Genomic DNA, 26894 nt, shown 5'->3' on the forward strand with positions numbered 1-26894 from the left:
GTTATGTAATGGACTGAAAGAATGCCATCCTCCTTTGTGAATTATTTTGAGAGTGAGTACACATGAAGAACGATGCATTGCTACGCAGATTCCCTAATTAGGTTCTGTGAATAGAAGAATATTTTATTGGGCTGCAGAACTTCTGCAAAATATTCCTTGATCATTACCGAAATAAAGCGCTCTCTACGTTCTTATGACGGCTAACGTAATTCAAATGGAAAATCCTCCAAGTTCATTGTGAATGAAACGTCGAACCGTTTAAAATAATTTCAAATTTCGTTCTAAGGATAAAACATACAATTAAGTCTTTTTTTCTGGTCTGTCAATAACCTAAATACCACCAAACTCGGGCCTATCATACCAATTTTGGGTGAATGTAATATGGTAGCTTAAATTTGCTGTGAATTACCACGCTTCTCAGTGCCTTCCGGCAAGCAAGTGGCTGATAATTACACAGGAATAAATCTCCCTCTGACCTTAAGCCAAATCAATCAAAGAGTATAACTAAAATCATTTGATAATTAGAGTAAGTCCGTCCCTGGCCCTAAGTGACCAGCTATCGTCAGGCCACTGGTAGCCACTGGGCAAGCACTAAATCAAGGGTAATCACCTTTTGCCCTGGTGCGTAAGAAGGACGGTATTGTCATAGCTCTCTCAAGGATTAAGATACAGCTGGGACGGCGAGAATACCTAGACCAGGAGGAATTAGGTTCTCGGCATTTGTTATTGTAAATATTATGGTTGGAGGAGCAATTGGAAGAACATCACGTTGTCGAATTTCCAGAGTGTTGGTTTTATCTTAATCAGGGTTTTCTATGAGTTCAGGGAGAAATGTATCCGGAAAAGGATTCCACTGCAGGATGGTATTAATAACATGTATCAGGGACGAATTGATTATAGGGATGAGGGTTGTTTTACAGTGGTTTCTACTTGATGTCAGCGTCTTGTGTATCAGAGGAAGATAGTTACACTGGTGAAACAGACAACACCCACACAGACCAGTTGAGACGATACAGAGCCATGGCTCATTCAATGTAACGTTCAGATCGTAATGACAATTATGTTATAATATACCTTTTGATGATCACGTAACGTACACATGTTCCCGTGTATCAAGCAGTAACGTGGATCTCTTGGAGCCCTTGTGCCTCGGACGGTCGCTAATATGGTCATTAAACGACCATTTGTATTATGTAACGGTGTCTGAAATACTAGCAATGACATCGTTGGTTTATGACAGTTTTAGTGTGAACATGTTGAGGACAATTCCAAATGTGTCGCCGCTGGCACAAAAGGATGTCCTACACGGTTCCCTTGTTTCGCTTGTACCTGTTCTTGTGTTTGTCCACGTGAAGTTTACTTGCCCTTTGATGTGTTTTAAGGGTGCCACTGGTGTGGCAGGATGCGTACAATACTATCAGACTAAGCGTAGAGATTTTTTATCATTATGAAAAGCGTCTTTTCCCTTTCAATTAAATTGCAAGCAGCACCAACCAACGTCTTCAGAGCACGATGGCATGCGAAAGCTGTCTGTACGGAAAATTCGTCTCATTGGTAATCAATGTAATATTTGCTTACTGTGAATTTTTCAGAAGTCTCCACCTATCTTTAACAATTCTTGGTGAAAACATATTGATTTAGTTTTGATGATACATATTTCATCTCCCCAATATCACGTTCCAATGGCGCCTCAGCTGATCAGGGCATTGGGGTCCTACGTCATCGATTATTGACGTTAATGAACAGACTATTTGAAAGTAAACGTTTCAAAAGAAGTTAACATTGGCAGAGTCATGTGCAACGAATGAAACAGACACGCTCACGCATTCCATGGATATCTTATTAACTAATGTGTTTGCTTCCAATGGCATGCAATATTTACTTTGGTCAACAAGTCAAGGGTGGAGAACATTAGCTTTACTGTTTCACGGATCATGGCCGTCTTTGGGATTAAGCAACCGTGCTTTTCCGCTTCCATGTCTCGCTACCGCTAGTTTGTCTTGATGAAATGACTGTGCGTGTATTAAAGGTTCTGGTCTAGTACGCCCGCTCGGAAACAATAGCCAGATACGCCTCCCCCACGCGTGTTCATTCACAGGTACGTATCCCCCCGAGACTACCCGTGATAGAAAGTGCTTATAAGCCAAATTCCCCTGGCACTGTTCGTTGCATATCAGCGACTTTCTTCTCATCCCAAATGAAAAACATATTTGATCCGCTGGCATGAATGAACTAATGTGAAAAAGTGCTCTTCCCTGTAATCAAATTCGTCCAAATTATACAGATAAATCCATTGTGAGGTCCATTCCAAGCTATATTTTCGCCTGAAGAGGCACAACATGCTAATTAGATAAACCTAACAAATTGTTGTTTGCACAACGTGATCTTCGGAAAACAAATAAAAACCTAAAATACATTATGACCTGGAACGATCTCACTTCGACGTTTCTGCACCTTCCTGTCTGGTTGAGGGTGTCATCGTTCTTGTATGTCAAAGCATCGGCATTAACGCAGTAAATAAACAATCATGACACAACAATATCCTGTAACATTTCTGGTGAGCAGTTTGACTCTGTAAATATGTTCTTTCTTGCCTCACTACGGAAATGTCGATAATCACTACAGTATTAGCCGACACAGGCAGTGTCGGTTTTTCTCTAAATATCACAAGGTTCACGGTAATTGAATCCAATCACAGAATGCCAACTCATGAAGCATATTCATTGCAGCGAGGCCACCCATTGAGCCTGAAACATTAGTATTCCCCGTGAGTCAATTTAACGGCGTAGGCCACTATGATAGGGTTAAATGACATGTGATTAATTCTTCGAGGATTATTTACAGTAAAACGTCGTGAATACGGCTCCTTTTGGATCCGGAAACCCGATATTCCGTACGATATTGATCGGAACGTGTTTATATAATCAAAGGCAGAATTACTCTGTACCTTTCATTCGTTAATCCGGAAATTTGATAATCCGGACGATTTCATGAGGATTGATACTCTTCGGGTGAACAACCTTTCACTGAATATCAGCTAAAGGTGTTGGGTCTGATTTGCATGTTATTCTACGGTCTTCACTGGATACCAACCCCCACCACCTACCCATCCCCACTATTTACAGCAGCTAAATTTCATTAATGTAACACTTACTAAACATACAGTAAACTACGGTTATAACGAACTCAAAGGGACCGCTAATTTTAGTTCGTTATAACCGTAGTTCGTTATATGCATATATACAACAAATATACTGCAAATGGCCGGGACCAAAAAATAAGTTCGTTATATCTGTCAGCTCGTTATAAGCGTGTTCGTTATAAACGTATTTTACTGTACTATCATTCTCTGACGCGCTTCACAACCGTGTCACTCCAAACGCTACACACCGATAGCGTTTCCTAGGCACTGCAACAAAGTTCTTGGTTGGTCCCTGGTTGTGTATCCGTCGCGAAATTCCAACTCATCGTCAGTACTTCCTGGTATACACTGTGTTCCCCCATCCTTCATGAATTGATACTGCCGATAGCATGCAGTGACGAGTAGTGAAAAGAGTCCGTGTATAATTCACTCGAAATGAAATGAGCCTATGAATATTGCACGAACCCTACAGTTGCCTGATATTGAAAGTTCGATGTTCATACGACCGTAGAGTGAGTGAGTGAGTCAGGTTTAACGCCGCTTTTAACAGTATTCCAATTATATCACGGCGTGTCACCTCAATGTGGGAGGAAAGCCCGAAGTGATGCAGGTCTCAGACGTTTACCGCTTCGGTGAAACCCACGAGCATTGGTATGGTGCTGACAAACCTAGAAACATAATTAGGGGCGAACCGGGATTCGAACCCACAATCAAAGGTTTCTGGCGTGTTCAAGGGACGCAACTCTGCACAGCGAATCGCGACACGACCCTTGATCGGTTGCACGAAAAATACTGCCCTTTGTGCGATGTAATCCGAGCGTTCATTGGTTGTCTTAAACCCCGCCGGTTTCCCTTCCACTGGGACCATGCCTCTGGATTGGTTGGTTAAGAGTACACTGCAAATCGGGAGTGTATTCACGGTTTATAGAGGAACGCGGTGTAGACGAACCCGTGAAGTATTGACAAAGTGTCCAACGTCCAAAATGGAAGCCATGAAATAGAAGACGCACGTGATTGGTACTGATAGACCCATTATCCTAATCGGGATAATATGGGATTCGAACGATGGTAATCAATGAGTTTCATCACCGTGAAGAGCCGGGTTAGAACAGGTCTACAGCAACCCATGCTTGTCGTTATCGGCGACAAACGGGAACGGGTGGTCAGGCTTGCGGACTTGGTTGATTGCATCATGTCATCGTATCCCCAGTGCGCAGAACGCTGCTCAGGATGTTAATCACAGGATTGTCCGGTTCGGAGTAGATTAAATACAGACCGCCGCCATATAGGTGGACTATTGCTGAGTCCGGCGTTAAACACCAAACACCAACAAACAAAAGACAGTGAGTTACAATTCCTATACACCGATGCTGTAAGACCTGGAGTGCTGTCGGGGCGGTCGGGTAGCCTAGTGGTTAAAGCGTTCGCTCGTCACGCCGAAGACCCGGGTTCGATTCCCGACATGGGTACAATGTGTGAAGCCAATTTCTGGTGTCCCCCGCCGTGATATTGCTGTAATATTGCTAAAAGCGGCGTAAAACCTTACTCACTCACTCACTCACTGGAGTGCTGTCACCTTTGTTTCGTATTACAGACTGTATTTCTAGTACAATTCGTGTTATAAATTATTTACAGGTCATAGAAAAAGTCTGAGACATTTAAACATTTATTAACGATTGTACAATATTGTTATAGACGCAGTACGTGCTGTTGCACAGGCGGCGTTTCAACCACCAGGAACCTTTTACAGAGAAGATATAATGTGTGAACGATCGTTGTTAATAGAGTTACATATGTTGAAAGGCGCTTCGTTTCGCCTAAATATTTATATATCTGTTTAATAAAGAAACCAGTTCATTAGCATTCCGTATTATTCATTCTGCTTCGCCTTTGATGAGATCAGTCTTCCCATGTGAAATAACCTGTCTACAAATTCATAGTTACTGATCTGGACATTTTTAATAAGACGTCACTTCTTCCAGTCAACCACAAAGGTCAAAGTTATCAATTTCAATTAAATCCTTTCATGATTTCTGAAATCACCACCGACGGTGGTAAAAGAAGATTAATTTGTATTTTTAAGCAATGAATAATTTGAATAACAGTACGATGCACAATTACAAGAAATTAAGTTTATCATGGGAACATTTCCAGTACACAAGAGTGTCTTGAATTTATACACGGTAAGCCGTTCATCATTATTCAATTCAATATATTTAAATCTGGAGTTTACAAAGGCGTTACATTTGAATAGATCAATGTATTTGTGTAGACAGTGATTAGATGTTCGAAATGCTAATTTCAAAGCAAAAGGAACTTGAAAGCATTCGGAATTCAACAAAAGAGGTTATGTATGTATGTGTGCGTAAGTGTGTATTTGCTGTTAGAATCGTTATTATTATAATACTTCTTCATGCACTGACAATATTTGAGATAAATGTGCAAATAACATAAAAATTGTTCAAAATATATGCTCCAATAAAAGCTCATTTTTCGTAAACTACACATGAAATCATTTCTAAATCCGATAACCATATTTAGGAGGATGACTTTGTCCATATACTGGCCCAAATGACCACATGCAATATAGAAAGTAGCTTCGCTAATTGGAGGCAGACTATAGATTGACGAGGACGGATAATATAGTATAGATCATTAAAATCCATGACATGCCCATTCACTTTGGTAATTTCTACCACTGTAGGAGCCCTCTTTCCGATGCACAGTGGACCTCGTCTTGTCAATATGACATTTCTCTCCAGTGCATCATGGTGTTGGCATTGATTAAATACTTGGAAAGAAGCGACGGCCTTCCATGAACCCTCGTCCTTGTTTACAGTTCGCGATTGACTATGCTTACCTCAATAATGAATGTATTCATCAAACAGTATCCAGATGAATGTGTTCACGGAGGACCGGCCAAACGAAAGTATACACTTGTAAACATACTTGGACAAAATATTTCATCAAAGCTTTACTAAGCTGAAAATAGCTGCCAAAACACTGCAAACCTAGGGTCAAAAACACAGCAATGATACCCGTATCAAATACGTCACCATCGAATAACCGTTCCAGTTTGTGTCATTTTCCGCCTTCATCAAACGTGGATGTATACTTTCGTTTGTGCGGACGTACATATGGAGGCTCTATTTGGTTTCAATATCAGGAGAAATGGAGAAGTAAGGGGTTTAATGCCTTTGAAAAAATATCTGTTTTATCATGGCGTGTCAGCTTATTATGAGTAGAGTAGAAATCCCAAATGGTTACCCAGCAAACAATTCTACGTTGTGACAACGTTGCGACAACGTTGACTTTTCGTTGCTACAACGTTGTGATGTTACGTTGTCACAACGTAATCCTGTAGACTCCCAGATTGGTTGCTACAACGTTGTGCGTAAACCAAAATACAACCAAATCAAGACGTTGTCACAACGTCCATTTTTTACGTTGCTACAACGTTTAACCAAAACGTCGCGACAACGTACCCAGCCAACAATTCTACGTTGTTACAACGTTGTGACAACGTTTACTTTTCGTTGCTACAACGTTGTGATGTGACGTTGTCACAACGTAATTCTGTAGACTCCCAGATTGGTTGCTACGACGTTGTGCGTAAACCAAAATACAACCAAATCAAGACGTTGTCACAACGTCCATTTTTTACGTCGCGACAACGTAGGTATCGCATACTGTTTACATATGGCGACACTACAGGCATTGCAGCACGTTGTTGCAATGTCCATGTAGATTAACGCCTGTTTTATTCCTCAATACCTCCCAGGCAGCCTGAAAAGTTTGTACCAATCTAGTTAAGACGTCAGGTACAAAGAAATACATTCTGCAAACTGAATTCACTTTAACCCTATCCATGAAACAGCAAGTCAATGAAATGCACTCTTTTTTGGCAGAGTTTGAAATACGGCGAAGATATAAATCTAAATGTTTTAAATTACATGTACAATTTGGTAATATAATATTCATTTTCCAAAACAATTTTCAAGGCTATGTGCAAATTGTTCACAAATGTTTCAACCCAATTAAAAGATATTGGATTTTCCCACGAATTTGCAAATTAAAAACCATCAAACAATAAGCCCTGCACAAATTGAAACATTTAAATTTTCTTGGCCTTACCTCATACATTCAGCATTGAGAGCAACACTGTGACAAACAGAATAGTCTATGCATCTGATGTCCTAAGATCCATTAGGTAAACGAAATGACAATAGAATTCTGGTTGAGGTGACCTTTATTTATTTGTTAAATGACAAGTCAGAACATGGGCTGAGTTGCTGGGGAGCCTTTTCAGTCCTCAAATGAAAAGTCACAGGGATGATCTTCAACTGTATCCTCAGTCTCTCCTTATGCCTTGGTAACTGAATAAAAAATGACACAAATGTTATAAAATGGCAAGGCAAGGGACATATTTCTGACATAACAAAATAACGGTTGCATTCCCCCAAATAATGTTTTGATGTCTGATGTCAGTCTTTAAACAGTTAAAAACTGCTGAAAGTGCGAAGGCGCTGACACTAATACCATGATGCTCTTGGATCATACATAAGCAGAAAAGCTTTTAGCACTGAATCATTGGTGTAACTTTATACCCCCGCCCTTTTAGATTGTGGGTATAATTAAATAAGAATCATCTAAATTTTAATTCTTGAAGATGTTTGTATATATTATTGAATCAGACATACCTTTCTGTCAGTGATATGTACTTTAAACAAATACGCTCCCACAATACTGTTTTCTCCACCTGAAAGAAAAACAGAAACCACAAAGTATTCCATTCTTAAATAAACCAGTACTGTATAGATAAATCCCATTTACTTAGACTAATAGAGTATGATGTAACTGATAGTAATATTGGCAAATAGTTTTATCAGTCAACAGATCAACTGTAGTTTTTCAAAAGCAGTAACTTTACCTTTCTGCTGTACACTCAAACTAGTGATTCAAGTGAATATCATGGCTAAGTTTCTAAAACCTTATTTGAAAAATATGTACATAAATGAAAAATATATATTGCCAAATAAAATAAATAGTTCCCATATTTGAAGCAAGAATGTTGAATATGAATTATGAATTGGCCCACCAATAAGTGATAAAAGTGTTAACACTTTGGGGTATTTATCCTAATTAAAACTGTGATTTTTTTTAATACTTAGATCTACCTTAATATTTTCCATATTAATATGCCAGGATAGTTATATATGTTCTAACATTTACAAAGATTAGAAACATGGGGAAATAAACAAAATGCAATAGCTTATACAATACCAGACGAAGTTGAAACAGCTCTAAATATTTATTGAAATTTATTTGTCACTACGTTTATTAACATAGATCTAATACAGTTAAATATCGTTAAATATAATTCTGTAGTATGGTAGCCTACGTTGCAACATATGCAGATCGAAAACCGAAAGAATATGGTTGCTATCAATTCCATTGTATTTTTCATTGGTGCACATTGGCTACACCTATCTCACTTTAATCATCAACAAACGATGACCAACTCACTGACAATATATGGTGATATTTAACTTTTGACTATCGACTAGCTTATCATCACCAGAGAGGACAATACCGCAAACACCCCGTTATAGCGCGCGACGAGAGACTCGTTTTACTTTTGCTCGTTTTCATTAGAAAGGAGTCGGACATAGATCTAGTTATCGGAAAATGATGAATTGATTCTTTTTTCGGAAATAATAAAAATACACATGATAAGCACCTTGCTATGATAAACTTTATAGACAGCAGCAACAACCTGATGATCCACATTTAGGCTACTTCAGTCAGTGCTAATTAGGCCTTTTCGGAAACATCAAGTATGTTTCTGTCTCTTCCCGAAAATACGATTTTTTTCATAACATCATTGATCACTTTAGACTAGGGCTATAACTAGCAGCCTACAGAGAGTCGATCTGAATACTTCCATTGTTTTGATTCCCTCTTTTCGCTGTATAAGAGAAATCTACTTAACCATTCCCATGGCCTGGATGAGCCACATTGTTGCACAAAAATCAAAGTCAGAAGATTAGTACATGTAAACTTTAAATAGTAATGATTTCAGAAATAACACAGAAGAAATGGCGATAACTGTCAGTGCGGTCAGTAGGCGATGCATAAGTTAGGCCTATTTACAAATCTACACGCTTACGAACGAAACCCGAACATAATATGACGGCCACAAAACGCCACCAGATTGAATTCTGGTCAAAAATATACCGCTTGCCCTTGGCAATTACCCTTGGTATCCATAAAATAATAATATGGAAAAAAGTCTTGGGCCCCCTTCACCTCTATCATCAAGTTCTGTGTATCATATTAATATCAACACTGACGCTCAGTGAAAATGACCAGCAAACTGCATTCTTAACCCTGCCACTTCTGAATAATACGATACATTTAGATCATTTGACGCACTGCATGCACAGAAACATATCAACAAGCGCAGACTATTTTTGAAAAATTAACTTACCTCAATCGAATTCACAGATCATCTGTCCAGTTCCAGTTGCTGCACAATCACTTGCTTGTAATATATTATGTCCAGAGTGAGTTTGAGCTAAGATGGCTGGTGACAACAAATCTTCCGCGACAATGTGACGTCATTCTGACGTCACTTCACGAGGCAACAGGCTAAACTTTTCTGCAGTCGCTCTCACGCCGCAAAAAATACGCGCCAATTGTTTTTAACTGTAATATTGCTTGTGACAACATTTAGTTCGTTAATAGATATATATGTTTAAAAAAAAATAACACTAAGAGATGGTAGATCTACAAGTGGTTTCCTAAACATCATTTACAAAAAGTACTGTAATGTCCAAAGCACAACGTTATCACAACGTTAATTTGCAACGTTGTTGTAACGTTGTCACAGATATACGCAATTACGTTCTCGAAATATTAGTATTAAGAGATGAAAATTCAAATGCCGAATATATAGAAAGGTAATGCATTACTAACTTGGTTTTCTGACAAATTCATGTTGATTTTGATAAAGCAGTTCTATTCCTTCTATTCTATTCTATCGAGAAGCAAACTCAATAACGTTTTTACCGACGTTTCAGAAACGTAGTTACAAAACGTTGTGTGATGTCCAATGCACAACGTTTTCACAACGTGAATGTGCAACGTTGTTATTACGTTGTGAAATAACGTTGCAGGTCGACGTTAAAATAACGTTGTGACAACGTTATATCACGACGTTACCAATCCACAACCTTTCAACAACGATGGAAGTGCGAATCATGCATGTATGGCGAAAATGTTATTGTCATTGTTTGTTGTTTAATCGCCTCTTACGACAAGCACGGGTTGCTGAAAAGTGAAAACCAAATCTAACATTATTGTAATTTTCTGCCAAAATGTAGTTTATTTCGAGTAAACACCTTTGTTTTTACGCTTTTCGCGATGAAGACTATTTGACGTCGCACCAACGTATGAGAAACGTTGTCATCATAACGTTGCATGGCGCCCGATGCACAACGTTTCCACAACGTAATTTTGCTACGTTGTGATTACGTTGTCACATAACGTTGGAGTGACGTGATAATAAGGTGTTTACACAGACTTTAGTTTATTTACGAGATGGAAATCCTGATTCCGAAGATATAGGTAAATAATGAATTACTGCCTTGTTTTTGGCAGAAATTGTGTCGATTTGTATGTAAAACTTTTGTTCATACAATTTTTGTTAAGGCGACAGTTGACGTCGCACCAACGTTTCAGGAACGATGTAACAAGACGTTGGGAAATATTCGATGAACAACGTTTTCACAACGTAAAAATGCAACGTTGTTATTACGTTGTGAAACGACGTTGCACAGTGACGTAATAATAACGTTGTGACAACGTTGTATCACTACGTTACCAATTCACAACTTTACCACAACGTTGTGAAAACGTAGTGTGTTAGCTGGGTACATGTCTCAGACATATACCGTTGACGATATTCATTAGCGCTGCTTGTGTAATGCTGAACGATCTGGTATTGCCGCCTTCTGCATCATATAAATTCATAAAAAAAACAATAACATGTACCTCTCTTAAGATACTGAAGATTCCATGCATTCAAAGAACGATTTGAAATATTTAATATAACGAATTAAACCCACATTTTAACCGTATTTTAGGTATGACTAATCCACGCATCTTCTGTGTTGCCATATTGATGGGCGTTGAACCTCTTTGATTGATTTCAATTTTCAAAATGGCGACGTAGTGTTTGTTGTTGAACTTCTGATGCGTAAAAAGATGTGCGAATTAGAAATTGGATTTGCTGCAATTATCGAGATGGCAATACGGGAGCATATGCATGACTATAATCAGCGAAATGTCATGTAGTATGCGAAACCCAATCTCTGAAACGTTCTTCTCCAAGAAACGTAAAGCAAGGAAATGTCTTATTCACTGAATGCATGTACAAAATTCAATATCTGGTAAAGGGATTACCACTATGGATGAGTTATACGATGTACGACGGATATTAAGTGTGTGTGTGTGTGTGTGTGTGTGTGTGTGTGTGTGTGTGTGTGTGTGTGTGTGTGTGTGTGTGTGTGTGTGTAAGAGAGAGAGAGGGAGAGAGTAACGACTAACGCTTCACGTGGGATTCAGATTAACCCAGTAATACCAACAAGAGAGAGAGAGAGGGGGGAGAGAAAGAGAGAGAGGAGAGAGAGAGAGAGAGAGAGAGAGAGAGAGAGAGAGAGAGAGAGAGAGATCGTGATAAGCATTGATCTACGATGATATACGATACGATGACATGTATCAACAACCAGGTCAGCTAGCCTGACCGCGCGATCCCGTTAGTCGCCAAGAGAGAGAGAGAGAGAGAGAGAGAGAGAGAGAGAGAGAGAGAGCTAACCTTACGTCAACCTCTAACAAACCAAGAGGCATGCGTGATTGCGTGAGTGAAGGTTATTTCACACCCAATCCGAAATATATACACGGACTGTATGTAAAGAAACCAACCAGACCAGCCAGCCAGTGTGTTTGTTGTTCAGCTATATGACGGCGGTCTGTAAGTAATCGTCTTAACCAGATATTCCAGTGATTGACATCATGAGCAGCGATCTGTACAACGGGGATACGATGAAATGCATCAAACAAATCAGCGACCCCAATCACCCGATTCTGTCAGTCTTATCTTATGACAAGCATGGTTTCTGAAGACCAATTCTAACTCGGATCTTCACGGATAACACAAGCCAGTGGTGGATTAATCCATGACGTCTAGGCACTATGACACACAACCAGCAAGATCAAGAAAACTACATGATATTATGAAACTACCACTACCACAGGAAACACAATCAATGGCTAAGGTTATAAACTGCAGTGACAACTGAGCGATAAACAAATTCAGCATATCATATATTGAAAATAAACTTGCATTTTGCGTCATGATTATTATGGTATGTCTAAATATACCCCTATCGCAACTGAGCATGCATGTACAGGTGGCGAAGTCAACGTTTCTCTAAGTCTATACCTTGCACACCTGTTAGCTGGCTAGGTCAGAGTCACTCTTTGTACATACCTTGTACACCTATCAAGTGGCTAGGTCAATGTCTCTCTGCTTCCATACCATGTACACATATCGCGACACATGAACACCTATCAAGTGGCTAGGTCAATGTCTCTCTGCTCACATAGCATGTGCACATATCGCAATAAAACATGTACCATCAGCTGTCTAGGTCAATGCCTCGCTACTTAAATACCATGTACACATTTCGCAATACAACATGTACCATCAGCTGTCTAGGTCAATGCCTCGCTACGAACACACCTTCTACGCCTTACATCATTAGATACATGCATCTAGGTTAATGCTTCGTCAAGTACGTACCTTGTACCCCTTGCCGTGACGTTTTATGTCTTAAACCAATAACAGCAATCTGAAATGTACACGATTCAATCTACTATTTATCTTTTGAAGGATCTAATCAATATGCCTAGTGGCATGATAGAGTGGCCCGAGAGACAATTATAGACAGTGATTTGAGGAAGATCTCTCATGTTAAGATATGGAGTAGGGTGAACAGGACATGGATGGGCGCATGGAGGATGGTAGATTCTGCCCACCGAATAAGTTCTTCAAACTCACTGCGCAGAGGCAATTTAGACTCAGCAGCATCAACCATTGCATACGGTTACTCACAATGGATATCTACACACTAGTAATGAAATTCTGATGAAAACACCATCTCCAATTGAGAACTGATGTCATGGGTCCTTCCTCGACGTGGGAAAGTGTTCAATATCGGTATCAAAGTGTAGCCATAATCTTAATTAGGAAATGTGCTCCATCAACAGTGAGGCGTGAGTTGCCAGTCTCTTAGCTCATACAATCAATGAGTATTGCAGTAAGAGTATCAGGGATATTTTCAATATGCAGGATGATGTCATTTGCAGCTTTTAACCTCATAACTTGAGTACTTGCCTCAACCGAAGTGTCTATTGTAGTTTCTGCATATGACACCAAAGTATCATTTGCGTTTTATTTGCATCGATATATATGTAACACAGAAGCGTTTCCTTCTGAAATGTACAAAACAAAATTCACGCAAGAACGAGGACAAGGTTGCAATTTCAGAACCCAATACTACGTTATTATCGACACATCTTTTGTTCAGATACTATTGGGGACATCTTCGACATCAATACGAAAAAGTATCTTTGTCTCCTTGATACATATATTTGTCAATTCACACAATTACAAAGAAGCATGGATTAGACAGGTTACACTTGATCTGTCTGTATTGGTGACATGTCGTAAAGGGTCTTCATTGTCAGATTGTGTAACAGCTGTCATCAGGGGGTGAAATAAAGCTCATGAGATACAGTAGGAATCCACGAGGACATCTTTAAGGACAATAGTCAATATTTGCATATGTCTAGGACTGGTGAAGGTGATACCAAGGACTAGCACCCATATGTCTGTTGTGTCTCAATACACGAAAGCAACCCTTTCCATAATCATAAGAAATATCTGCTAAAAGCCGAATCCATTCTACCATTACGACGATATCATGGGCATGTGTTTGCTAATCATTATCCAGTAGTGATGAAATCCGTTGTTCGCGAAGAGGTGCGCCATCGATGGCACCCATAACAACCATATGCAAAGGTAAGTCAAGTGTGCACCTGAAATAACACGCAAACAGATGGTTCAAGTCAAAATAGGAAACCCTATCAGACATCATTTTGGTCACAGATGCTTCATATCTGGAAATGCAATCCACATGTCCACATGTCAAAATAGTCAAAGGCGCGACATGTACATTCATTTGTAAGAAAATCAAGGATGGGAATCTGCTATGTTGCTATGAGAAATGTGACACCTGCATACTACCTATCAGTAAATACAAACAATTCATCACACAATGCTCGGTTTTGGACTTCTCCCATTACACTGTATAACATAAATTCTTGTCTGCTTTACCGTGAAATAATTACACTATTGACATTCATAGTTGCATAGCTTTACCAACACACAATCAAATACTTACTATAAACGAGCATTCGAGCTAATTATAAAGAGGTTTGCGACATAGCAGAAGCGGAAAGACAACGACAGCTACTGCACTCCATTAAACCATCACTTCGCGAAAACCTCGTTGAACCATCTGATCGTTCACCTGAATTGAATCTATACCTACAAACCTTTACAGTGCGGCGGTCGATACACTCAGCCTGACTCCATGCGATATACATATTATTTTGTCAGTTCAAGATCAAATGCCATTTGTACAGAGCAGTAACAACAGCTGCGATGGATTGTCAAAAGTCTAAACTTATTGCACAAAAATTACAATAAGCAGTAAATCGCGAGACAAGATTAAAAGTCAACATCACTTTATGCCCACGCATCTCGAAAAGGCTGTCGGGTGTCGAAGTTGGGATGCATGGCATACCGATTCATGCATCAGACTGCAATCAACAAATGTGCTCCAGTGGCTCCCAAGCCAGCGTCTGAAAGAACGTAAGCGTGCCTTTGGCAGCAAATGACACAATATATCTTCGGTTTGTCATCCACGCATACCGCTTGGAACTTGGAATCCATAAACTTATGTTTTACAAACTGATATGCTACAGCTGTTACGTGCCGTCGATAGCCTCACGTTGTGTAACAAGAAAATATCTATTAGTAGTATATGGAATATGTTTTGTTCTGTATGTCATGGCCCGAAAGGCATATTGCAGTATATTATCCCCGTTATTGATTTTTGTGCTAATATACCTTCCAACAAACGCATTTTAACTGTTATAATTTAATATTCCGTCGTGTATGTTATGATACCCTTCAACCATCTAGCACCACTCTGATCAGTTTCTGTTTGACCGTGTAATCTACATAACTGAATTATCACTGCAGTAATTGATTCGCTTTTACAATTATATTCCTTAGTGTGCAAGTTATTAAGTTTAGATACAGCTGCAATAAAAAAGGCATTTTAACTGTTAAAATATTAATATTCTGTGGCGTGTGGTAACAAATCGAGCAATGTTGACGAGCTTCACGCCAGTGGGATCCTGCCTCTTTGGCCAAATAGACAATTCCTCGATAGACTCTTCAGAAATTTGCCACCAGAAAATCGTTTTCCGAGGGCCCGAATACCATCTTCATAATCAGTGCTATTTTTCATCCAGTCAATCAAAATTTGACAGAACAATCAATGTGTAGGAGACCCGGTGATTCTCTCGCATCTAAAACAATTAGTATTAGTCTACCGCGAGCAGTGTCACCAGGCGCTCATACAGGCAGACCCCTGCCTCGGCTGCAACAAGACAAAGTCTTTAACACCCTTAGTTTCAACAGACTAACTTGCATCAATTTACTATAGGAGATTTTGCCAGTTTTATTGATAGTAAAGTGCCCCTTGTGCAGTTAGCGTTAAAGACGGAAGTACTAAATCACGCATATTTTCTCAACTTAAATCACTTTGTCCAAGAGTTATTTTTAGATGGAAGGCAATGTTATATTTTAGCATTATGGAAAGTGTGTACTTTAAAGCCCCCAAAATGAAATTGAATTATGAACGCGGTCATTTGGGTTTTCAAGATATAAACCAATTTATTTGAGAATTATTATAATGTTTCATATAAATGTCTTAAGTCTGACGTTTTAGGGGTTTAAGTAATATTTCAACTTAGGCGTTTTCAAGTGAGTGCATATTTGTGCAAATGACATTGAAGACAGTAAGTAGTTGTTTCAAGAAGTAACAAATTAGTGTCTCTAAAGAATTTAGAAGTAGCCGAATACTATCACATAGGACTACACATTGACATTGTGCAAAGGAAGCAGATATGTGACAACACGGACCAATTCATTATCTTCAATAGGAGGCGACTAACGGGATCGGGTGGTCAGGCTCGCTGACTTTGTTGGTGCATGTCATCGTATCCCAATTGCGTGGATCGATGCTCATGATGTCAATCAATGGATTTTCTGGTCCAGACTGGATTATTTACAGACCGCCGTCATATAGCTGGAATATTTCTGAGTGTGGTGTTAAACAACAAACAAACAAAAAACAAACATTATCTTTAACCATTATCTTTTTATCTAATGTCAGTGTGACATTTCCTTTGATGCTTCACCGACCAATAGTGATATTTATAGTTGTTTATAGATCTACCCAAACGAGTAGCCCACCTACTCGTCCTGCATAAAACGTTAGAAGAATACTGCTTTGTCGAACAGCAAAGAAGTAAGTAGCAAAAACATCGTAATTACTTTTTTGAGAGCGGTTGTCAACGATCTATGGATACAGTTCCGAGAAGCAAAGCATCCCTCTTGCTTATACGGGAGCTTGCTCTTCATGTTGACAAATACCCGTGTCCTTTGTGTGCCATGATCTATATTTTAATATTTTGTAGTTATATCCAGACAATATTATCAATCCGTTCTATTTACAAACACGCGCTGACATGTGACAATGACACAAACTAGTACCACATCAGGCTAGTACCACATCAGTGAGGTACTATGATCAAATATCGAATCAGTGCTTATTGCCTGCAGTTCCTACGAAAATGTGCCACTGAATCAAAGTGAGTCTATATATGTCTAGCCCATATACAGATCTAACCACATGGAAAATTACACATAGCCGAGGAAATACATTCGATTTTCTTCCTTTGTTCCTGTAATGAGATTTCGGTTCAGTGCTTTGTTGCTTTAATATAAATCGCTCTTCACCTGCGGTGAGGCAACGCAAAGAGGATCTGAAACAGTCCAGGTAATGGTATCTGGTGGCCTGGATATTTACGATGTTGACTTAGCATGACCTGTACATTACTGCAGACAATTCAGCTTTTCACACAATCTGCGTGGTCCATTTGTTGACAATCGCAGTACACACATGTATGTAGTATTTGCCATTCCCTTTGCGTTATTCATCACGGCCATAAATGAGGCCATGCTATAGGGATAAACTACAAAATGTGTATCTGATTATTGAATTTGAACATTGTCAACATTTAATTTGAATTCATTTTTTTTTATTTGCACCGTCCCATCATGACATGAATTCAGATTCAATTGACACCAAATGAATCTGACATCAGGACATCATCTGTGTGAGGGTCAGTGATGAGGAATAGGAAAAAGCAAGTGTCATTGTATTGATAAGACTTGTACAATGGACCAAGCTTTTAGAGGGATACCTTAACTTTATGGAAAGGGTTTTGTCGCTTATGTTTAGCGTCACGTATACATTTTTATTCACTAAGGATTTCCTCGTATATCTGTAATTTGGATGGTCGACCTCGTTAAGAACGTGTCTTATCCCAGTGTCCGGTACCGCGGGTTGTTGGGCATACTGTTATGTCTATGTAGAGAATGGAACTGGAGTCCCGTGCTTGAACGCATTAACCACAAAGCCACTTTTACATAAACCAACCATAGGTGACAGGTGACAAAAGCAACGTGTGATCACATTGCATTTTATAATAGATTCTGAGACACATATTCGAATCTAGATAAGACAGTACAGTGATTGACATTATGAGCAGCACTCCATACTGTGTGGAACCGATTACTTGCAATGAACCAAGTCACCGAGTCCGTCACTCCGATCCATTTAGTCACCTCTTTTGACATCCTAGGTAACTGGAGACTGGAGAAACGCACCTTCTTGTAACATACCGAGAGAGAGAGAGAGCGAGAGAGAGAGGGGGGGGGGGGGGGGGAGAGAGAGAGAGAGAGAGAGAGAGAGAATGTTTTGTTGAATGCAGGGATTCAGATTAACCCAGTATTACCAACAACATCTTCCGACATTTCAATATCAAGATCAACGTTATCAAAAGTATCTGAAATCCTTCAGAGATATATTATCAAACAAGTAGTACAAATTACCTCTTATGATATTATTCCATGTTTACTAACACACAGAAAGAACACCTGGCTCAACAATTACATTCTAACGCCTTGGTGGTAAATTGTTTCTGAAAGGCACTCCAAATGAGAACAACTAACTCCAGCTTCCCTGAAGCACAGGGAACCACCGGAGTGACTAAACCATTCCTCTCTCTGTTTTAGTACAACATCTATCGGAGGGTTACAACCGTTGTCTGTACGGCCGGGGTATTGATTGAATAATCCAGTCCATCTCATCTCTAGTGAACAGTCTCCTTTAACTTACAAGCGGCTGTCTACGACAATAAACACAATTTGTCGACATAAAGCGGAATTCTATTTCAAAAGCCGCGCAAATAAAATCGATTTCAATTAATTTTCATCGAACCAAGAGCCTTGTTAAGGTTTCTTTCACCGAAGAACAAAGCAGACTTTACTAGGTGAGCATCTTTTCGCAAAATGCCTCTTTCAACTTTCTCCATTTTTCTAACAAATCCTATCATCTCAGCAAATAATTTAGCTGATAGCATCATAATATAAGAATGAGAAATACTTGCGGTTTATAATTAACTAAATGACAAAAGCATCATTGTAAGAGAAATTGGAGTTATTTCCCTTGGGTGTAATAGCTATCCTCAAGGTACCACAGAAAATGATTCCTTTGCCGAGGCTATAGGTTCCTGAATCAGCTGATAGTACAGGACTCACGATGTCTCATTTGCGAACACACACTCAGCGGGGATATACGTGTATGAGATGTTGCAATGTATTCGAAGTGACATGAATAAGCATTGACATCAATGTATGTCTAGACCGACAAAACCGAAATGTACACCATTGTGCACCAATGCTTTCGTAATTCACCATGGCCTTCATTAGTTACATTCTTGTGAATCCTATCACTGTCTGAACGCACGGATCAACAGTGTAAATGTACGTTACGTGTTCAAGAGACGTAATTATACCCTGACAGAGATACTTCAACCCAGAATGAAAACTCAATATGGAGATATGCAACATGAAACAGTATGATCTGGAATTACAATTGACTAAAAGGTAGCACAATCAGTATATACAAACACAATATGAAAAACACATGGGCATTGCTATTGCTTCTCTTGTCACTGTATGGTAGGTGTAAAGCATTGACCTAACTGTACTCCATCGCCCGGTATCCGAGGTTCACAACGCAAATCTGTGTCAGGCAATGTTTAAATTTGGATCCGGCAAATGTAATGCAATAACGTGTGTTTTCAAAAACGTGTTTCTGTAAAAAAATATGTTATCATGAAATATTAATGTGGAAATAGGCCTTCAATTCAAATCCACATTTGCCGGTGTAATCGGGTGCATATTTACGGTCACTCTTAAAGGGCCGTTAGTACAATTTTCAATAGTTCCTATGCTCTATGATAAAGAGAGGAATGTGTGCATACATGAGGTAATACGATATTTTAGTTCCATGGCCAAGTTAAACTACAACTTGAAAATATGGAGTAAAGAATGTAAAGTTTATTTTAAAGCGCTAAAGGAAATCGCCATAAGGTGAACACACAAATGGTATACGTGAAGATATATTTTACAACTTATAAAACTTATGATTGTATTTTGTACTCAAGGATGTTTGTCCTACTTTGAAATAAATACAAGTGCCGTTAGCTTTTATTACTTCGATTTATGATTTAAATGAGGTTTATTGGTTATTATAACCATTCTGCAGTGGAGCATTCAAGCAATCTTTATTTCCTTACGGGAATTTAGACCTAGCAACCGCCACTTTATCATTTGAAAACACGACAAAAGTGTTAGCATTGGATTGGGACATATATCAATCGTTATATCCCATCAGAAGAGTGAACACACAAAATGAAATACTAAAACATTAATATTACAATACCTACCTACCTAGTATAAAAAATGCTTTTATTGAACTAAAGGATGCTTGCGGTATATTGGAATGCAATGGTTGACGGAATATGTAACCATGAATACAAGTGCTGTTAGCTTTTATTACTTGGCTTCATGATTTACTGAATGGTTATTAGATATTACAGTCATTCTGCAGAGGAGCATTCAAACTCTCATCTTTTTCATGAACATGTAGACCTAACAACTGTTTAATCAGTTCCAAACACGCCACAACATCAGCATCAGATGGATGCAGACGTTACAGAATCCCATGTCAAAATAGGTTAGTTCACGTGTGCATATCTGCATTTAATGTTTAAATTCTAAATTTAGAACCAGAGGTAACCAAATACAGCTATCTATTGAAACAGACAGCAAAAATTGGTAACTTTACCATAAGAAATAAGCCATTCTCCATTGATCCGGTACAACTATCTACAGTAAACCATTGCTCATTGAACGTTTAGCATGTAAATGTCGTCTTTTAGCATTTCCATGATTTCGTAATCATGATATCTAGGCTAGTTATGATCAATTTACTTTACGTCCAATTGTGCAAAGATAGTAAAGGCAGTGTTTGTGCCATTAAAGTTCGGCTGCCGTTTCTATGGCAAATAGCTCCAACGCGCAGTGCGTGTGGTTTGGATTTCACTGACATCCTACAGAGACGTGACTCTACCTTCTGTCATTTTGCCGATGCTCATTTCAAATCAATAAACACGATATCAATCAAATGTGGACCCTTTCATTGACGCAACCATACAGAAGAGATAGGAATCTGTCGGATACTACGATGGCCATGAAATATATTTCCGTTGCAAGCTCGATAAAGACGGGTTTAGCGTTTGTCTATTCATGTGAAATATGGCTGATTTGGTAACGTCCATGTTTTATTAAACAGAACATGCCTGTTATAACAGCCATATTGTCAGAAGACACATCCTACATTTTCATTTCAGCATGCAACCGCCGTTTATCTACCCCGCACAGAGACATGCACGATCTGTCCTCGAAGACCCTGATTATGTTTAAATGTAGAAACGGGTTGACATCAGTAACATCGACCACCATAGACAAACTCATATCCGGTGTACTCAAAAAGAGAAACTCCGACGAAACGTAAAGAAATCGGAAATAAACGGAATTGGATTGGAGTATGTACTTAATTAAAGACGACGAAACAGGGACATGGAGTCTATCAAGAGCGTTACCAGGTATTCCCGCACGACATGTGATTAAAACATGGACTTTACTTCACGTAAATCGCACTCGGAAAGGGTGGGTGGTTTAATTACAACCGTCTTAGACTGAACTGATTGTAAGTGCATATGTATCGTGTATCAGTTTGGTTGAGAGATAGGCGCGGCTCGGTGATATGCCGCGTCCTACAACGAGACTTAATGGGCGATTAATATCCGTCCCAGAACACCTGCCTGTTGAATGACTGCTATTGACGCATGTAGATTGCAGATATCTTGTCAATATCACACGGGTCATGCTTATTTACGTGCAAGGATTGTCACTCGGAATTCCCATACTGTAGGATTGCCATTAATGCTGGTTGGTGACAATTGGACTATTTGATGAATGATAATTCTAAATTGTAAATCTGGTACTCGTCCCGGTTGATATAGCTCTTGCTAGGTGGAGTGTTGCATATGAAAGTAATAATTACACTAGAAGGTATAGCTCATTTTGAGGAGGTTTTTGCATATAAATAGGATATGAGTAGCAAGTCGTATAGCTATTGCTAGCTTGGTAGAGTGTTGCATATAAAAAGTTCTTATTATATCAGATAATACAGCTATTTTGCGCTGGAACGTTAACGTCCTAGTAGTATAGTAATGTGAGGTAGAGTGTTGCGTATACATGACATACTTCGGTGGTATAGCTATGGTGAGGTTGAGCGTTGCATAAGAATAGGATGTAATGCATTTAGCGAAAAAAAAGTATTTATTTTTGAAAATAGTGTTTAAAGAAAGTATATGTCCTTCATTCGTCTTACTTTTGTACTCATAGTCTTTATACAACGGGTCAATTAGTTTAATATTCTTAATGGTATAGCTAAGCCATATTCAAACGTGTATTATTTCTAATTGTCAACATCGATATGGAAGCAGAAAGGACTATACTCACTCTTTTACCACCTCCAATATACGGATTAACAAGTTCTACCATTGCCGTTGCACAGTCACACAGATGTAGTTTGATCACTTATGTGTGAAACGCTACAACATTAAAATACCATATATTATCCGGAACATTATTTCCATATGATATGTCTTTGGCCATATCCCAATTTCTGTTACGATTCTTTGAGTATTCACTGTCCAGATGTCTACTGATGCTGAGAATCATCAATTAGTTGAAGTAACCTGCTTCCAGGCTTCATAATTCAATGCCAAATCTAAAAATAACCATTATCTCCGAGTTCTAAAGTCTTTTCAAATATATTTTTTGCATTGGCAAACTTAACTAAAATGTGGTCGATCTGGACACCTGTGAAGCGTTTAACGGTATTGATCTGCAAAAGCTGTTCAGTTAGCTAATATTCACGTCAGTGGTCCTGTTCGATGTGAAATGCTAGCGGCCGATCTTCGTTCCATTTAAGCTTCCATAAAGCCATCTCAGATGTTTTAATCCAATGAAGGAACTTTGAATGACTCTTCATCCCGTATCAGCCGTAAACACCGCGCTACATAAAAGTCACGTTATATATAACCATTTATCATTTTCACTGAGAATAAATAAACTACCAATGTTTTCTTCATATTCATAACGACGTATCAATTACAGAATGAACTCGCATTATTTGGAACAGACATACTTTTACAGAGTAGTATATTCCTCCACTCGGTACTGCCCATTAGTGATTCAAATTCAAGCGCTAGACATCCATTGCCAGATACATGTAGGCTCAATATCGTCGTTGAAAGTCATAGAAAAAGCTAGGAAAATCCTCTTGTCTTGCGTGTGTGCGTCATCTTATCAAGCCTTTCGCGTGTCAATGACAGTGGAAGCGATCTCCCATATCGCCTATAAGGCATATCGAACCCAGATATTAATGAAATACGACCTAATACTCAGCTTTATATCATATATCGATACAATGTACATATGAATGTACATATGGCATAGATTTCAAATCAGGTCTATTTAGCTTCAGAATTCCAAATTGATTAATCCAGACATATGTACTCATTATTTATTCTGATACATACAATTGACCATAGATACTGCATGAAGGGCGAGAAATAATAAAAATTATTTACATCTTTGTGAGTGAGTAGATCAGTTCGCTTTGAAATCAGTTCATTTTCATTTTCGACTTTTTCGTTTACACAAAGTTGCGTTCAAGCTGCGAATTGCATGCTGGCATGGATTCAACTGTTTGAAGTTAATGTTAATTCATACCTAATTGGGTTATAATTCAAACGGTTCCTGTGCCAGAAAAGATCTGAAAATGGGGTTTTTGAACCTAAATCGTTTTTATACTTTATTTAAAATGTTTTCTGCGTGCAGATCACGAGTGCGTTAATTTAGTTACAAAACAAATGATGGGGTTGAAAGTTGTTTTGCAATTTCTGTTTTTATTTTTAATAAAGAACAAAGTAATCAGAACATTCAACACTTGGAGAAGTTAGATCAACGTTCAAGCATATTTGGTAAGGGTTAGTATGTTGCGTCAACTGCAACAAATATCATCACTTGTACCTGGCAACCTTTCTAACGTTCAATAGGCACTCTGTATTAGACATATCGGAGAAATCTTTATATATCGACCTGCTTACCATCAGTGTGCTTAAAGTTTACAAACCAACTCACACACGATTACAATCACTATACAAATAACTATAGATCAATAAACACCGATGCTGTGCAACTCACCTGGAGAGAGAAAAGTTACTCCTCTTTTCGCTATTTCAAGTTGGAGTACCTCCGTGAAGAGTTCGGACAAAGCAGTAGATCCCTTGGTCTATTAACGATAAATCTAATCTGTCCGTCTGCTTTAGATTCACCCACATCGATCTATGCCCAGCACTGATGCCGACACTATTCAAGATGGGACATCACTTGCAATACTCGGTTCGAGGTTATTCCAGTCACAGCCAATGAACGACGCCGACACAAGGCTATTCACTGCGGGACCACCTCCTCTCGTGCTAGTGTCAGTCACGAACACATATCCTTGTCAAGCCCGTGGATGAAATCTGCTCAGGCCTGGAAACTGCCTTGGGAAACGTTAGGGAGATCTGCTAGTTTAAGCGAGTCACCCGCGTTCTTGAAGGAAACATCGGCTCCGCAGTAATTGATCCCCCTGATGTCAAAACTGAAGGTACAAAAAGTGATACTGATTCACGTTATTTGACACCGTTCGATTCAGTGCGAAAATAATCAAATCATTTTACTGATAATTGTGTCACTGCCAACTTTCGATTGAGCTGATAACAGTTAGCCACTTAAAGTGAGTCGGAAGCAAACACTATATCAGAACCTGCGTTTTTAACCTCTCCCAATAACCACAAGAACAAGCGACGTCTGATGCTGGGGCTGTCGTTTACTTGCCCAACACATGACCGATCCGTCATCTTGTCCACCTCAGCCCAGATCAATACCCTTCTTTACAATCGCAGAAGGTTGACGTTACGTCACGTTCAAACGAACGTTTACCTCTTCAACTGAAGGCGATATTGCGAGTTGAATATATGCCACAATGTTAATGTTCAGAGGCTAAACGCGAAACCAGGCCAGAAGAGAGGTACGCTTTGGCTTCAAGTCAGTATAGAAGTGTAAGGTCACATATTTTTTCAATCAGGGTAGGTTCCATTTACTTGCTTGTTTGTTTCTAACGCCACACTCATCAAAATTCCACTTATGTGACAGCGGCCTGTAAATAATTAAGTCTGGACCAGACAGTCGAGTGATTTATATTGTGAGCAACGATCCACGATATTTATAGGAAAGCCATTACACGATCCCGACTAACAGACAGAAGAAAGTATACACCCATGTTTGATGGTGGCTATTATTGAAACAAACGAAATGGTTATTCTGTGGCGATGTATTTGCTAGCGGCACCAAAGGCGATATTGAAACTTCAGCTTGCTGTGTTTCGGCGACTGTTTTCAGTCTTTTCACTTTTTGGACAAATGCAATTTTTAATTGCATATTTTTATTTTGCTCGGCACTTAATATCAAAAGCACATGTTTACGAATCACTATAAAATAATGATAACACCAGGTTTTCGAAGGTGAACGTATCCTATCCACCTACGGTGGCACATTCAACGCAATTGTTTCTCGGCATACAGAAAATAATGAAATTAAGGAATGCTGGAATGTGGAATGATGGTTAGCGACAACATTGTTCCAACGACCTAATCATGTTTAAACTTGGGCGGCGGGGTAGCCTAGTGGTTAAAGCGTTTGTTAAAGGCCCAGGTTCGATTTTCCTCAGGGGTGCAATGTGTGTAGCCCATTTCGGGAACATTTCTACTATTCACTTACTCATCTTTAAACTCTTTAGCATGATTATGCGCCTTTTTACGAGAATTAAAAGAAATTATTTAAAAAACCACAGGAGAAATATGATCCATAAATGGTGATTATATGAACTAGTTTGTTCTGAAAAACAAAACTGTTAAATATAAATAATAATCAAATAGACTGTAATGTTACAATATCCCTAGAATTACAACCGTTTGAGGGAAATTATATCTTGAATGTCTTTTTCATTTGAAATTTCGAGATGGAGAAAATGAAACTTGATATTTATATTTTTCACAATTCAAACAAAACGTACAATGGTAATGATGCAAATGCGTTTAAATGTATTAAGATTGGTATATTTCTGGTGTTGTTGGCATTTTGCATTGAAGTCTTGTTGCGAGAACATATTGATCATAATAGACACAAGTACGCGATATATATTTGGTAAGTATTGTTGGCATCTCATCTAGCCGGTCTAATGGATAGAGTGTCTGCTAGGTCGGTGGTTCGATCCCAGCCACGTCATACCAAAAGACGTTAAAAGATGATACTTGATGTTTCCCTGCCTGACGCTCGGCATTAAGGGAATACAATAAAGAATGGTTGGTTCGGAGTCAGTATACTGTGTCTGAGTGGGATATTCATTTTAAACTGCGGCATGGTATTTCAGCGGACTAGGACTTTTAGGCCGGAATAACAGACTACACGCACGCACACACACACGTACGCACGTACGCACGCACGCACACACGCACACACACACACACACACACACACACACACACACACACACACACACACACACACACACACGTGCATGCAAGTCGCTATGTAAGTGCAATAATCTTGAACCCGAAGTCAAACTCTTACACCTACATGCAGCCTGCTGCCTAATGTACCTGAGAAGTTTCAAGTGCCGTAATTTGTTGTACAGAGTCGCACCCCGCTTTGCGTACCAGGATCGTGTAATCGTAG

The 26894-nt window shown here is 39.0% G+C and overlaps 1 long non-coding RNA gene across 2 annotated transcripts; it reads right to left on the minus strand.

Annotated features, from left to right (window-relative positions):
• Window positions 1–7379: 7379 nt before the first annotated feature.
• LOC125372527 lies at window positions 7380–10226 on the minus strand. 2 transcript variants are annotated; one of them, XR_007218180.1, is made up of 3 exons: window positions 9633–10226; window positions 7843–7901; window positions 7380–7518 (listed from the first exon to the last, which is right to left on the minus strand). It is a non-coding gene; the product is annotated as an uncharacterized LOC125372527 (long non-coding RNA). The 2 variants fall into 2 exon arrangements; XR_007218179.1 differs by lacking the exon at window positions 9633–10226 and having other exon boundaries at window positions 7843–9626.
• Window positions 10227–26894: the final 16668 nt, after the last annotated feature.

This window comes from Haliotis rufescens, unplaced genomic scaffold (genome assembly GCF_023055435.1).
Source record: "Haliotis rufescens isolate VD_foot unplaced genomic scaffold, xgHalRufe1.0.p SCAF_418, whole genome shotgun sequence".
In the NCBI taxonomy this organism is placed as follows: Eukaryota; Metazoa; Mollusca; class Gastropoda; order Lepetellida; family Haliotidae; genus Haliotis; species Haliotis rufescens.